The 16,163-nt window shown below is 41.2% G+C and overlaps 1 protein-coding gene across 1 annotated transcript in view; it reads left to right on the top strand.

Annotated features, from left to right (window-relative positions):
• The window catches only part of FAM184B (family with sequence similarity 184 member B), a 166,616-nt gene that overhangs the window by 9,988 nt on the left and 140,465 nt on the right, over window positions 1–16,163 (top strand). The window lies entirely within an intron of this gene.

The raw sequence follows: 16,163 nt of genomic DNA, 5'->3' as shown, positions 1-16,163 counted from the left end.
CACTTGGAATAACATTTGTTCACTTAGAATAAATTCTCTGTCGTGGTCCTCTTCATCATCAAACTCTTCCTCCTCACCATCCTCATCCTCCTCGTCTTCCTCATCTTCTCCTTCTTCATCCTCCTCTTCTTCATCCACACCATCCACTGTCCATGTGGATGGTGGCCACTGTCCATGTCTCAGTGTCATCTCTCGGGCCACGATGGTCTTCTTTCGGGCCTTCAGATGTGCCCGGCTTGTGCTGCTCAGTATCTCTGTTCTGTGGCTTCTTCTACCTGATCCTGACTTGGCTGACCGGGCTTGGCTCAGATGTCTCTTCAGACCAGGCCACCCTGTCTACCTGGACAGTGCTGCTGCCCAGCCCCTCTTGGAGGTCCCCTCAGCTCCATCGCTATCATCGTTTTTCCCTCTCGCTCTTTGTCGCTTTCTCTTCTCTGCAAAGGAAATTTCTGGAGGGCAAGGATTTTTGCCTGCTTTGTTCTCTCCTGCACCTCCATGGCCTGAAACAGTGCCTGGTTAGTGATGGGTGCCCACAAGTGTTCGTTGATGGGCTAAATGCATAAAACTCTTCCTGGACCTCCCTTTGCTCCTAGCTTAAAATATGAAAATTTAACCACAGCCTATATATATATATATATATTTGGGTAGCTTTTTTTCAAGGCCAGAACTCAGGGGGTGCTAATCTCTAATTTTCAGAGTGGCGTGGAGAACTGGTCTTATCTGACAAATAAGAGGACTTCCCCCATTCCCCCATGGCCAGCATCTCACTTAGTCCCTCCCAGTCCCTGACCACAGATACAGAGTCTGACCAATCTTGGTGCCTCCATTGATCAGATTTAAATTCCTTCAGGACACGAGAATTATAAAACAGCAATGAGCAATCATACACCATTTTAGAAAGCACATCCATTTTATAAAATTCAAAAATACAAGCAAAAAAAAAAAAAAAAAAGACTTTAAAGCATCCCCAAACCTGTAATAACTATAGTGATAAAATAACTGATAATAGTTTTGTATACCCAAATTGGATACTTCTGAGAGTGAAAGGGGGCACTACGCTGGGGAAGGTACTGAAACAACAGGTGTAAACAGAGACTGTCCTAGATTGACCTGGATAGGTCGTCACCCTACCCATGATGCACTTGTCCTATTTCCTACACGCATCTGTTCTATTTCCCATAATTCATCTCTACTCTTTCTTATTTGGGTGTCTTAATGTGGAGAATTGAATCTAAATATTCTAGATTATTTTCTTTAGCAATTTTCTTGTATTGAGTCTGTCCAAAGCATTCAACTTAGTTTTCATAGGAATAGCTTAGTTTTTACATTCAGATATAACTGACTTAATATGATGTTAGGTTACATATTTCAGCAGCAAATACAACTGGCACAATGTGGTGACAGTGTGAGCAGAATTGCTGTGGTTTTCCAGAGAAAGGATGAAGAGTTATTAAGTTATCAACAAGTTCGAATGGAGACAGGTTAAGACAGCTTCTACTGTTTTTATACAGCAATTGAATTACAATTTTGATATGCTACCAAGGAAGAAGTATGAAAACATTGAACAGCCTAAGGAATCAAGGAAGTTTCCCTTAGATAAGCAGGGACTATTATTGGTGGACATTTTGGTTGATTTTGGTTTTTCATTATTGTAATAGTATTATGGACATTTTTTTTAGAGAGGGAGAAGGGGGCAGGGAAGGGGCAGAGAAAGAAACAAAGAAAGACTATACATATATATATAGAGAGAGAGAGAGAGGAGAGAAAGAGAGAGAATGAGAGAGTACACAAAGGGAGAAGCAGAGGGAGAGGGACACACAGAATCTGTGCTGAACAGAGAGCCCAACATGGGGTTTAGTTTCACAACCCTGAGATCTTGACCAAAATCAAGAGTCAGACATTTAACCAAATGAGCCACCCAAGCACACCTGTGATGGACATTCTTGAGATTGTATCACTTCACACTTGCTAGATTATTTTCTTCAGTTAAATTTCTCTGAGCAAAAGTCACTTTGTTACAAATAGACTCCTATGAAGGAATATCAGGAAGACTGGAAGGGAGACCTGGAGAGAGGAGAATTTGGTGATTAGTTGAAAAGAGTCTCATAGGCAAGGTGTTCTTACTTGCTAACTTCAAAGCTTGCCATTTTTTAAAAAAAGATTTATTTTTTTATTTTTTAGAGAGAGAAAGAACATGTGCATGTGTGTGGAGGGGGAAGGGCAGGGGGAGAGGGAGAGAATCTCAAGCAGCCTCCACACTGAGCATGGAGCTCAATGCTAGGTTCAATCCCACGAACCTGAGATCATGACTTGAGCCGAAATCAAGAATCAGAAACTTAACTGCCAGGACCACCCAGGCATCCCCAAATCTTGTCATTTTTAAAGGCAATTATTATAACTCTCTTCCTCTATAATCCAATTACTGGAACATTTCTATGGAAACAGCACACTCATAGTGACAGAGACAATGAATGGCGTATAGTAGTCCCGCTTTCTCCATGGTTTCAGTTACCTGGGGTCAACTACAGTCCAGAAACAGATGATTCTCCTGATATATTGTGATATATAGGTCACAATGCCTATGTCATTCCCCTCACTTCATCTCATCATACAGCATTTTATCAGCTCATATCATCACAAGAAAAAGGGTGAGTATGATAAGGTATTTTGAGAAAGACCACATTCACATAACTTTCATTAGTATAACATTAAAATTGTTCTATCTTATTAGTAGCTCTTGTTAATCTCTTACTATGCCTAATTTATAAATAAAGACACATTAGAGGTATGTACGTAGAGGAAAAAACATACAGTATGTACATGTAGATTTGGTACTATGTGGGAGTATTTGGATATATCCCCCACAGATAAGAGTGGGGGAGAGTAACTGTAATTACTTTCAAACTGCAGTGACATAATCACAGGCGCAGGTGGTAAGCTCTCATTCTTACTGCTTGACAGACTTATTTGAAATTAATCACTATGTTCTGATTCTTCAGAGTAAGAAGACACACTAGAAAATGCTCATAGGTTGCTCAAGACTTCAGAGAAACAAGCAACCTTCTCAAAGCTTGGAGGTCCATTAGAACCAGTGGCACACCAGTGGTTCTCCCTGTCTTGTCCCTAGTCTCCTGAGAGAGTGTTTTTCTTAGCTATGGAATCTTCAGAACAGGAAGCAGAGACCTGCTGTTAAGTCATTGATGTCATCATCAAAATAGTATTCTTTTGAATACTAATACAGTCTTTTGAGGCAGAATGGTGGTAAAATCTTCCTGAAAAGTGATGCCCCTGCCTGCAAAGTCCTGAACAGATACCATAATAACTTTTCCCCTTGAGCTTCAGGCTTTCATTTGGTTAAAAAGCAGGCCCGAGAGACTGTTGCTTCATGCCAATTGTGTACCTGGCAGATGCTGTCTTCTCTTGTTGGTAGCTGTGGTAGACACACATACAAAAAAAAAAAAAAAAAAGGTCCCCTGATAGATATCAATTCCCTGGAATCTATGAATCCTACCTCGTGAGAAAAAGGGGTCTTTGCAGGTTCTGTTAAGCATCTTGAGATGAGATAGTCTTCCATTATCTGAATGAACCCTAAATGCAATGACAAGTGTCCTTAGACGAGAACAGCAAAGGGAGATCTGAGACCGAAGAGAAGACATGAAAGAGGTGAAGGCCATGTGAAGATGGAGGCAGAGCTTGGAGCAGTGGAGCCACCAGAAGCTCGAAGAGGCCAAGGGTGGATGATTCTCCCCATGAACTTCAGAAGGGAGTGAGGCCTGAAGGCACCTTGACTTTGAACTTCCGACCTCCAGGCTATGAGAGAATAAAGTTCTGTTTTTGTCTTTTTAAAGGTTTATTCCTTTATTTGAGAGAGAGAGAGTTGGGATGGGAAGGACAGAGGAAGAGAATCTCAAGCAGACTCCCCGCTAGGGCTCAATCCTATAACCCATGAGATCACGACTTGAGCCGAAGCCAAGAGTTGGAAGCTTAGCCCACTGAGCCACCCAGGTGCTCCATCAAGGTCTGTTGTTTTAAACGAGTCTGTGGTGACTCGTTATGGCAGCCACAGGATGTAAATACGCCGGCTTTTTACAGTTCCCTCTTCCCCATTATTGACGGCTGCTTCAACCCTGCTGAGCCTCTCTCCTCTGATAACTGTCAGTGCTTTTCAACAAAAATTCAAACCAGCAAATGAAAACTTCTGGGTGGAGCCCAAGCAACTATGCATTTTTAAAACTCCACTGCAGGCTGTGACTTCAGCCTGACACTGAAGCCACTGCCTCTGTGTTTGTCTTATTTCCTGCATTTTTCTAAGAAGCTCTTTAGGCCTATACTCCTCAAATGTTGGTATTAAACACGAGTGGCCAGATCTTCCTGCAGCACTTCTATTCAGCCAGTCCATGGTGAGGCCTGAGAATAGGCATTTTACTTTTAATATTTTATTTAAATTCAATTAATTTAATATTCTACTCATAGAGTGTATTATTAGTTTCAGGGGTAGAATTTAATGATCCATCAGTTACATACAACACTCAGTGCTCATTATTTCAAGAGCCCTCCTCAATGCCCATCACCCAATTACCCCATCCCCCACCCACCTGCCCTCCAGCAACCCTCTTTGTTTCCTGTAGTTAAGAGTCTCTTATGGTTTGTCTCCCTCTCTGTTTTTATCTTATTTTATTTTTCTGTCCCTTCCCCTATGTTTATTTGTTTTTTTTTTTCTTAAATTCCACATATGAGGAACTCATATGATGTTTGTCTTTCTCTGGCTGACTTGTTGCATTTAGCATAACACCCTTTAGTTCTGTCCATGTCATTGGCAAGATTTCATTCTTTTGGGTGGCTGAGTAATATCCTATTGTATATATAGACCACATCTTCTTTATCCATCCATCTGGCAATGGACTTCTGGGTTCTTCCCTTAATTTGGCTATTGTGGACATTGCTGCTGTAAGCATTCGTGTGCATGTGCACCTACAAATTACTATGTTTGTACCCTTTGGATAAATACCTAACAGTGCAATTGCTGGGTCATAGTGTAGGTCTCTATTTAACTTTTTAAGGAACCTCCATTCTGTTTTCCAGAGTGGCTTTACCACCTTGCATTCCCCCCAAAGTGTAGGGGGACTCCCCTTTTCTCTGCAGCCTCCCCAACACCTGTCATCTCCCGAGTTGTTCATTATAGCCATTCTGAGTGGTGTGAGTTGTTATCCCATTTTAAACCAGCTCAGGTGGGACGCCTGGGTAGCTCAGTCAGTTAAGCATCTGCCTTTGGCTCAGGTCATGATCTCAGGGTCTTGGGATTGAGCTCTGGGTCAGGCTCTGTGCTGGGCAGAAGCCTGCATCTCCCTCTCCCTCTGCTGCTCCCCCTGCTTGTGCTCTCTCACTCTCTCAAATAAATAAATAGATAGATAGATAGATAGATAGATAGATAGATAGAAAGTAAAGCAGCTCAGGTGATGCTGCAGACCTCAGGTTGAGCAAGCCATTAAGATGATCAGGATTCTCTATTCTGTCTTCTTCATTTTTGAACTTTCAGCTGCTTCTAGCATAGTGTCCTGCTCTTGGTAATACTCAGTAATATGAGTTGGCTTACTTTGAACTGTTAAACCCTCAGGACCAGGACTTCCTGTTACACATTTTTTATATATCTTCAGTGCCTCCATGAGCGTCAGGACTCAGGGATTTGGAGAGTGGATGTGGCCTCATATGAAAGTTCCCTTTGCTATTATTAAAACTGCCACCTATAAGCCTGGAGTTTCCTGCCTCTTTCTTTGTTCTGTCCTCGTGTTGTGCTCAGTCTCACATGGACACTGACCAATTACAGGTTTTGAAGGAGCGACAGATATTAATCTGCCTGGTTGACCCATGAGTCTTGGTCTAATTTTGCACTCCACTGACGATTTGGTTATGACGAGGATGACAGAAACATTTGGGGTGACATCAGAATCAGGGGCCTACAGATAGGATGTTGGGAAGTGGGTAGCATGGGGATGGTTAAGGGTGATACCTTGATATTTTGAAGATGGTTTGTCTAGATCATAGTTTTGGTTAGGCCAAACTAGTGCCAAGACAGTGAGAAAGAACCTGTTTTCTGAATTTTTGTTCATCTTCTTGCCAGGGTATTCTGCCCTTGAGAAGCATGCCCCTGAAGCTTCTGCCTTTTTTTTTTTTTTCTTTTTTTTTTGCACTTGCAAGCTCATTAATGGCATTTTCCCAGATACCCAGAAATAGCAAATTCCATTAAAAGGCTTATCATTAAACACAATACAGCTCTTTATGTGGGAGAAGGGTAGCCTCTGAATACGAGTCCATTAGGGCTGTGGGCTGGAAAAAATGGGTCAGCTTTCTTTTAAAGGAGAAATTAATACAGCAGGCAAGAGCCAGCAATACCGCCGACATTCATCTAGCAAAGCTTTTCCTCTTCCTACTGCCAAAGTATGCCTGTCCAGACTTGCTATTCCTGTCCTCAGCCTCCTGGAGCAGGGCCCATTTGTCCTAAGGAAACCTATCAAATTATCTGGCGACAGCCTAAATATGAGAGGGGAGATTAGAAGTGGGTATATGGGTGTGTGTGTGTCTGTGTTTTCACACATAGCAATACCTAACAATGTGAAATGCATTGCCTGTGTCCATGAGGTGTGTCTTGTTTGCTTATTTGTGAGAGCAGGGGCAGGCCAGAATGGTTTTGTTTATTTTAATATTTGGTTGACCTTGACATTTCACCTCTCCAGAGCTTCAAAACCTCGTCTACAAACTTGGTATTTTTGCCCATTCCCCATTTCCTCCATTGAACTGTTGCTAGATTCAGGTGAGAATGTATTTATGGATTCTCTTTTTTAAAGATTTTATTTATTCTTTGAGAGAGAGAGAATGAGAAAGACAAAGAGAGAGCGCATGAGAGAGGGGGAGGGTCAGAGGGAGAAAGGTGCAGGGAGTGAGATGTGGGCACTCCATCCTGGGACTCCAGGATCATGACATGAGCCAAAGGCAGTCACTTAACCAACTGAGCCACCCAGTGCCCTGTATATATGAATTCTTTACAAACCAAGCATGCTATGAAATCCTGAGCTGTTTTGGGGGTACGATGTGATGGAGGGAAAGAGCCCTAGTCAGCCAGTCCGGGATTCACATCCCTTGGTGCTATGGAGCGTCTGAGCCTTAGAAAGTTACCTAACAATTCCTTAGATTCTTCACCTGACAAATATTGGAAGCAATACCTACCTTGATGTGTACAGAAATGACATAGCGAGTAGATTAAAAACACAGCAGCAAATGGCTGAAGATTTTCTTGAGTTGACTTTAAAAACCTAGATGCCTGATCTCCAACTTTGATCTCCTTGCTGAGCTCTGATACTATGCAATGTAACACTTCTCCCAACACTGCAGGCAAGTTTGCCACCCCCACCCCGCCCCCATCCAGGTGGTTCTGGAGAGACTAAAAGCGTCTAGGTGGTGTCCACCACTTGGCAATGTCTGCAGAAGCAAGACAGGACACCAGGGCTGTGAGTAATCCCTAAAGGGAATGAGTCCAGTGTCAGCAGGATGTGGAGCTAGCAAGAACCCAGAGAAACAGAAGTCAGGGCCCCGAAACCCCAAAGATGGCTAGTGCTGAGATTCCCACTCTACGTTGAATGGGGTTTCAAGTCACATTTCCTTTGACTCTCAATGATACGATAGGAGCCTCCAGCTGATGTCAGACTTATAACTGCCTCTGAGAAAAGATAAGCTGAGTTTCAGGTGTGTTATCTTTTCTACCCGGTGGGGGGGGGGGGGACATTCTCTTTTATTCCCATTGGTTTTAAGCTTATTCAGATTTTTAACCCCTTAAATCAGGTGAGCCATCCAAAGAGAGACAGTGAAGTCCAACACCATTATTTACATGCCACTGTAGAGGACCATAGGACGGGGAGGCTTGTGGTGACCCTTGAGCAGTGTGCAGTTGTCACTCAGGCCTCCCTCCTGCCGAGTGCATCTAACAGCCTGCAAGAAGCTTATTTATTGCCCCTTTCACTTTACGGTAGGAACACCCTCACTTATGCAATAAAGATGACAAGTCACCCTTCCACAGATGCCTCACTAGAGGTCAAAATCATCTCTTCCTCTTTCCTTGGAAAAAATTGCACCTGTCACATTTCTGAAACAGATACAAAAACCTGGTGCTGAAAAAAAAAAGTCATCTAAATTACCTTCTCAACAATAGACAGGTCCCGGGCTATTGCTACAGGGAGGTAGGCAGTTAGCTATGTGGTTGGCTGGGTCCAGGATGCATGAGCCCACAGTGAAATCAATTATGGGCTATTGGAAATTTCATCCAAATATACTGCAGGCTGCACAGGTGAATACGTAGGCTAAGTTCCTTTTAAAGTGACTTATTTTGGAGAGGTTGGGTGGCTCAGTCAGTTAAGGGTCCAACTCGATTTCAGCTCAGGTCATAATTTCAGGATTGTGGGATTAAACACCACCACCACCCCCACCCTGCCCTGGGGTCTGGCTCCATGCTCAGCAGGGATTCTGCTTGAGATTCTCTCTCTCCCTCTCCTTCTGCCCCTCCTGCTGCTCATGGGCTCTCGCTCTCTCAAAATAAATAAATATTCCTTTTCGAAAAGTGGCTTGTTTTTAGACATAATGCACAATTAAATTAGTACTACAACAAATGGAGGCAAGTTTTATTTATTTATTTTTAAAAGATGTTATTTATTTGAGAGAGAGAGCCCAAGCAGAAGAGGGAGGGGCAGAGGCAGAGGGAGAAGCAGAAGCAGACTCCCCAATGAGCAGGGAGCCTGACATGGGTCTCAGTCCCAGGACCCTGGGATCATTACCTGAGCCAAAGGCAGACGCTTAACCCACTAAGCCATCTAGGCACCTGGACACAAGTTTTAGTCCCGCACATTTCTTCAGTTGGAAATAACCAAGAGATAATTTAGTTACTGGCCCAGTTCACACATGCTAGACTAGACTGGCTAAGAGGCTTCTCTGAGGTCACACTGCTAATTAGTAGGAGTTGGGGGGTCATTAGTAGTTGGGGGGTCATTAATTTTGTTTTTGGCATGAGTTTGGAGGTCCCATGAAGTGAAGATGCCAGGGAGGCAGCTGGGTATTTTTATTGGTCCTTTAAGAAGTGAGTTAAAGATTTGAGGATGAACATTGTTGAACACCTTACTCACATGTATTTCACCCATATTTCAACCCTTGTTTCTTCTTAGTAGGAAATGGCATTTAGAGACTACAAATCTATACACTAAGAGCACTCATTGCAACTAGGTCATTCACTGAATCTAGGTCTTTCTATGCACATATATAAGATACACATTTTTCTAAATATAAATTACTTCACGAGTTCATATTGATACTTTTAATTCAAGTTGAGGTGTAAAGGGTTTTTAATTCAACCTTGATGATTTTATATCTGTAGGTCTCATGAACCTACAGAGGCCTAAGTTGCATCAAGCTATTTGAGAGTCATGGTTCCTTGCATTGTTACAGACCTAAGTCAGTTCACAGGCCTGGAGCTCCTTGAATGTAGGAAGATCAGGTGCCCCTTAAGAAAGAACTCATGGTACTGACACCCTAGGTACTGAGTTTTCCAACTTTTTCCAAGAGGAGCTGTGAGGTAAGTGTACCCGCACAGCTGTGCCCTAGAGAAAGTTGGATACCTAGAACTTTGAACTTTGGGGATTATTGGACATTGACTCTGAGAAAACTGAAACAGAGATGCTAAATAATCTTCCCCAAAGTATACAACTAGAAAGTTATAGAACCAGAGTTCAGCCCCATTCTATACTATTAATTACTGTGCCTACAAACTCTCCTGTACCCACCACCATAGGACTAGGATCTATCCTCATTGCTGACCTCTATGAAACACTCAGGGATCATACATGTTGCTGCCCCACATCCTGCATTGGCTCCCCATGACCATTAGAATAAACAAGGTCATCCGTGATCTGCCTTTTTTTTTTTTTTTTTTGCCCTTCCAACTTCATCTTGTACTTCCTGGCCCTGCTGCATGCACAGAACATGACAGATGATGTAGAGATTTGCAAACACACCATTTTCTTCCACCTCTCCTCATGTTTGCACATGTTGTTCCCTCCACTTGGAATGTTCATTCTACCTCAGAACTTTGCAAGATCATGTGCAGGTGGCTTTGTGAGGCCTTTGTGAATCACCCACAGACAGCAGCCCCCTCCCACCTTGAAACTATCATACATGGCCCTCTCCTCCATGACAGTGTCATGCACAAAACATCCCACTTATAGCTACTTACGGTACAAGGGTCCATGAGCAACTGGAGGGCAGTGTCCATGGCTTGTGATCATTGAAGAGATGAGCCTCTCATACAGAATTAGAAATCTCATCAGTCTGCAGCAAATATTTGCTGAATTAATGAATAAATGAATAAACTCAAAGGGAAGCTGTGGCCTGATTGTAATGGGCCTTGAATACCCTGCTGAATAGTTTGCTTTCAAGCCAACCATCCAGATGGCTCTCCAGCCAATTAACGGTCAAAATAACTTCTATTTGTTTTCTTGAATGCACAGATATATAAAAAAATAAAAATGACAAATTACTCCACAGTTCAGATAATTAATATGAACCATTTTTAAAAATACACAAGAGCAGACAATTTATACAATGCAGAGAGGCAGAAAATGAAAAATAAGTTCTGCTCATGAATCTATTAGGAGTTTCTTGTGTTTTCTTCTGTGAAAATAAAATTTATACCTACACTACTGTGTTGTTTAGCTGTATATGTAAATGCCTACACTTCTATATATATATATCTATTTTTATGCATATCTCATTTTTAAAATCTTACACAAAGGCTCATATTATATAAACTGCCATTACTATCTAAAAATTATATTAACATCATTCCATTATATTAGTTATACTAACACATACTGGAGACTTTTCCATTCTGCACATTTAATTCCAGGCTAGCCTATTTAACATCTGCAGAATGTCCATAATTCATTATCTGGTTTTCCTTGGGCATCCTAGTTGTTTCCTTTTTTGTTGTTGTTGCTTTTCCTTCCAGCTGATACTGTAGTAAACATTCCTTTTTTTTTTTAAGATTTTATTTAGTTATTTGATAGACAGAGATCACAAGTAGGCAGAGAGACAGCAGGGGTGGGGGAAAGCAAGCTCCCCACCGAGCAGAGAGCCTGATATGGAGCTCAATCCCAGGAGCCTGAGATCATGACCTGAGCCAAAGTCAGGAGCTTTAACCTACTGAGCCACCCAGGCACCACTGTAGTAAACATACTTGACCTACATCATGGTACCCATAACGTAAATTCCTAATAGTGAAGGGTGCCTGGGTGGCTTAGTGGGTTAAGCCTCTGCCTTCTGCTCAGGTCATGATCTCAGAGTCCTGGGATCAAGCTCTGCATCTGCTTCTCTGCTCAGCAGGGAGACTGCTTCCCCCTCTTTCTCTGCCTGCCTCTCTGCCTACTTATGGTCTCTGTGTGTGTGTCAAAAAAAAAAAAAAAAAAAAAAAAAAATTCCTAACAGCGGAAATGCTGGATCAAAGGGCACTTTCATTGGAAATTGTGGGAAATATTGCTTCAGTGCCCTCACCCCCCAGAAAGGTTGTGTTGATACGTAAACTCTCTTCCACATGTGGGAGAAGCCTATTTCCCCCGACCTGTACCAACAATCTCATGAAACCTTTTCCTCTGCTCAGATGATATTAAAACAAAAAAGTAATCTACTTGTTTAGGTTATCCTTTTAAAGATTTTGAGTGAGTTTGAGCATTCATTGATTTACATTTATTTTTCTTTAAACTATGTGGGTCTCTTATCTGTGCTTCTATTGGGTTCTACTGTTTTTTTTTAAGATTTTATTTATCTATTTAAGGAAGAGAGTGAGTGAGAGAGCACAAGTCAGGGGAGGGGCAGAGGAAGAGGGAGGAGCAAACTCTTTGTTGAGCTGGGACCCCAAAGTGGAGCTCCATCCCAGGACCCTGGATCATTATTTGAGTTGAAGGCAACGCTTAACTGACTGAGCCACCCAGTTATCCTAGGTTCTACATTCTTAAGATTTATACAAGCTTTTGTTAAATCAGGTATTGGTTTTTTTGTCATATTTGTTAAAAACATTTTTCTGTTACTCTTGTCTTTTGACATATTTATAATTTTCCCACATAGAAGTTTAAAGTTTACTGAATTTAAAATGAACTGGAATATGTCCATATTCTTCTTAATGGCTTCTGGGTTTTATGTTCTGGTTATGTATTGGTTAGGATACTACTAGGGCAATTAACAGAAAAGCTACCCAAATACAGTTTAAAGGATTAAAAAATTAATTTTCTTCTTTAACAGAAAGTCCCAAAGTAGGAAAGACTTTGGGGTATGTTGATGGAATTGCTCAACAGTATCATCAAGACCTGAGATCCTTTCTGTTCTTGCTCTGACATTGTAGTGTGGACACCATTCTGAGACTGGCCTCCCTTCCCGTCCTAGGACAATGGCTAGCACCTTGTTCTTAGTCAGTGAGAGAGTAAAACCTCTTTACCCATATTTTGGAAAATTAGTTTCTCACTTTCTTGATTGGACCAATGAATTAGATCCCAAGACCATTCTGGATCAATAACCATCGCTAGAGGACCAGTCAAGACCTATTGATACAGTGGAACTAGGCATGTGGTCCGCTTCCTCTGAGTCACCCAGACTGCACTGGGGAGGAGTGGCTGCATGAATATAATCAGGGTCCTGTTAAGAAAGAAGAAGCAGAGATGGGAGTGATTCAGGAAGAGGCCATGAGCCATGGAACATAGGCGGCCTCAAGAAGCTGAAGAGGCAAAGAAACAGTTATGCCTAGAGTCCCCAGAAGGAGTGCAGCCCTGCTGACACCTTGATTTTAGGTCTTCTGACTGCCCAAATTGTGAGATAATAAATTTGCATCATTGTAAGCTACGAAATTCAGCAAAAGGAAAATGCAGTAGGTAAGTAACAGGTTAGAAAGGCTTTTACCCTTCTCCAACATTATAAATTAATGGTACATAATGTATAAAATAAATATAAATGAATCCACAGTTTCTCCTAATGCTCATATGGTTTTATTCTTTATATCTGAATTGTTACTCAATCTGGAATTAATTTTGATATAAAGGGTGAAGTGGGGAATCCAACTTAATTCTTCTTCAAATGTTTAACAAATTACCCTGCACCATTTATTGAATAATGTCCTCTTTACCATGAATTTGGCAATCAGGACTCTCTCTTCTGTTCTTTTTTTATTTTTAATTTTTATTTATTTTTTTAATTTATTTTCAGTGTACCAGAATTCATTGTTTATGTACCACAGCCAGTTCTCCATGAAATACATGCCCTCCATAATACCTACCACCAGGCTCACCCAACCTCCCATCCCCTGCTCCTCCAAAACCCTCTGATTGTTTTTCAGAGTCCACAGTCTTTCATAGTTCATCTCCCCCTCCAATTTTCCCCAACTCCCTTCTCCTCTCCATCTCCCCATGTCCTCTGTGTTATTCCTTATGCTCCACAAATAAGTGAAACCATACAATAATTGAGCCTCTCTGCTTGACTTATTTCACTCAGCACAATCTCTTACAGTCCCGTCCATGTTGATGCAAAAGTTGGGTATTCATCCTTTCTGATGGAGACATAATACTCCATTGTATATATGGACCATGTCTTCCTTATCCATTTATCTGTTGAAGGGCATTTTGGTTCTTTCCAGTTTGGAGACTGTGGCCATTGCTGCTATGAACATTAGGGTACAGATGGCCTTTTTTTTTTTGCACTACATCTGTATCTTTGGGGTAAATACCCAGAAGTGCAATTGCGGGATCATAGGGAAGCTCTATTTTTAATTTCCTAAGGAATCTCCACACTCTTTTCCAAAGTGGCTGCACCAACTTGCATTCCCACCAACAGTGTAAGAGGGCTCCCGTTTCTCCACATCCTCTCCAACACATGTTGTGTACTGTCTTGTTAATTTTGGCCATTCTAACTGGTGAAGGTGGTATCTCAATGAGGTTTTGATTTGAATCTCCCTGATGGCAAGTGATGATGAACATTTTTTTATGTGTCTGTTAGCCATTTTATGTCTTCAATGGAGAAGTGTCTGTTCATGTCTTCTGCCCATTTTTTGACATGATTATCTGTTTTGTGTGTGTTGAGTTTGAGGAGTTCTTTATAGATCCTGGATATCAACCCTCGTATTGTCATTTGTGAATATCTTCTCCCATTCCGTGGGTTGCTTTTTTGTATTGTTCACTGTTTCCTTTGCTGTGCAGAAGCTTTTGATTTTGATGAAGTCCCCAAAATTCATTTTCACTTTTGTTTCCTTTGCCTTTGGAGACATATCTTGAAAGAAGTTGCTGTGGCTGATGTCGAAGAGGTTACTGCCTAAGTTCTCCTCTAGAATTCTGATGGATTCCGGTTTCAAGTTGAGGGCTTTTATCCATTTTGAGTTTATCTTTGTGTGTGGTGTAAAAGAATGGTTGAGTTTCATTCTTCTACACATAGCTGTCCAATTTTTCCAGCACCATTTATTGAAGAGACTGGTTTTTTTTCCCACTGTATATTTTTTCCTGTTTTGTCAAAGATTATTTGACCACAGAGTTGAGGGTCCATATCTGGGCTCTCTACTCTGTTCCAATGGTCTATGTGTCTGTTTTTATGCCAGTACCATGCTGTCTTGGTGATCACAGCTTTGTAGTAAAGCTTGAAATCGGGCAATGTGATGCCCCCAGTTTTGTTTTTCTTTTTCAACATTTCCTTAGCAATTCGGGGTCTCTTCTGATTCCTTACAAATTTTAGGATTGTTTGCTCCAGCTCTTTGAAAAATGCCAGTGGAATTTTGATGGGAATGGCATTGAAAGTATATATTGCTCTAGGCAGTATAGACATTTTAAGAATATTTATTTTTCCGATCCATGAACATGGAATGGTCTTCCATCTTTTTATGTCTTCTTCAATTTCTTTCATGAGTGTTCTGTAGTTCCTCAGTACAGACCCTTTATCTCTTTGATTAGGTTTATTCCCAGGTATCTTATGGTTCTTGGTACTATAGTAAATGGAATAGGTTCTCTAATTTCCCTTTCTTTATCTTCATTGTTAGTGTATAAGAAAGCAACTGATTTCTTTACATTGATTTTGTATCCTGCCACATTACTGAATTGCTGGATGAGTTCTAGTAGTTTGGGGATGGAGGCTTTTGGGTTTTCCATTTAAAGTATCATGTCATCTGCAAAGATAGAGAGTTTGACTTCTTCATTACCAATCTGAATACCTTTTATTTCTCTTTGTTGTCTGATTGCTGTTGCTAGGATTTCTAATACTATGTTGAACAAGAGTGGTGAGAGTGGGCATCCTGTCGTGTTCTTGATCTCAAAGGGAAGGCTGTCAGCTTTTTCCCATTGAGGATGATATTCACTCTGGGTTTTTCATAGATTTTATGAAGTTGAGGAATGTTCCTTCTATCCTTATACTTGAAGTGTTTTAATCAAGAACGGATGCTTCATTTTGTCAAATGCTTTTTCTGCATCAATTGACCTCTCAATTGATGACCTCTTCTCTCTTCTCTTATTGATTTGTTATGAAACCATTACCCTGATCCCCAAACCAGGCAAAGACCCCACCAAAAATGAGAATTTCAGACCAATATCCCTGATGAATATGGATGCTAAGATTCTCAACAAGATCCTAATTAACAGGATCCAACAGTACATTAAAAAGATTACCCACTGAAGGACCTCAATGTGAGAAAGGAATCCATCAAAATCCTTGAGGAGAACACGGACAGCAACCTCTTTGACCTCAGCTGCAGCAACTTCTTCCTAGGAACATCACCAAAGGCAAAGGAAGCAAGGGCAAAAATGAACTATTGGGACTTCATCAAGATCAAAAGCTTTTGCACAGCAAAGGAAACAGTTAACAAAACTAAAAGACAACTGACAGAATGGGAGAAGATATTTGAAAATGACATATCAGATAAAGGACTAGTATCCAAAATCTATAAAGAGCTTAGCAAACTCAACACCCGAAGAACAAATAATCCAATCAAGAAATGGGCAGAGGACATGAACAGACATTTCTGCAAAGACATCCAGATGGCCAACAGACACATGAAAGAGTGCTCCACATCACTTGGCATCAGGGAAATACAACCCAAAACCACAATGAGATAT

Source organism: Mustela nigripes, chromosome 1, assembly GCF_022355385.1.
Source record: "Mustela nigripes isolate SB6536 chromosome 1, MUSNIG.SB6536, whole genome shotgun sequence".
In the NCBI taxonomy this organism is placed as follows: Eukaryota; Metazoa; Chordata; class Mammalia; order Carnivora; family Mustelidae; genus Mustela; species Mustela nigripes.
Note: the sequence above shows the minus strand (reverse complement) of the source record. Positions and strands in the feature narration are given on the sequence as shown.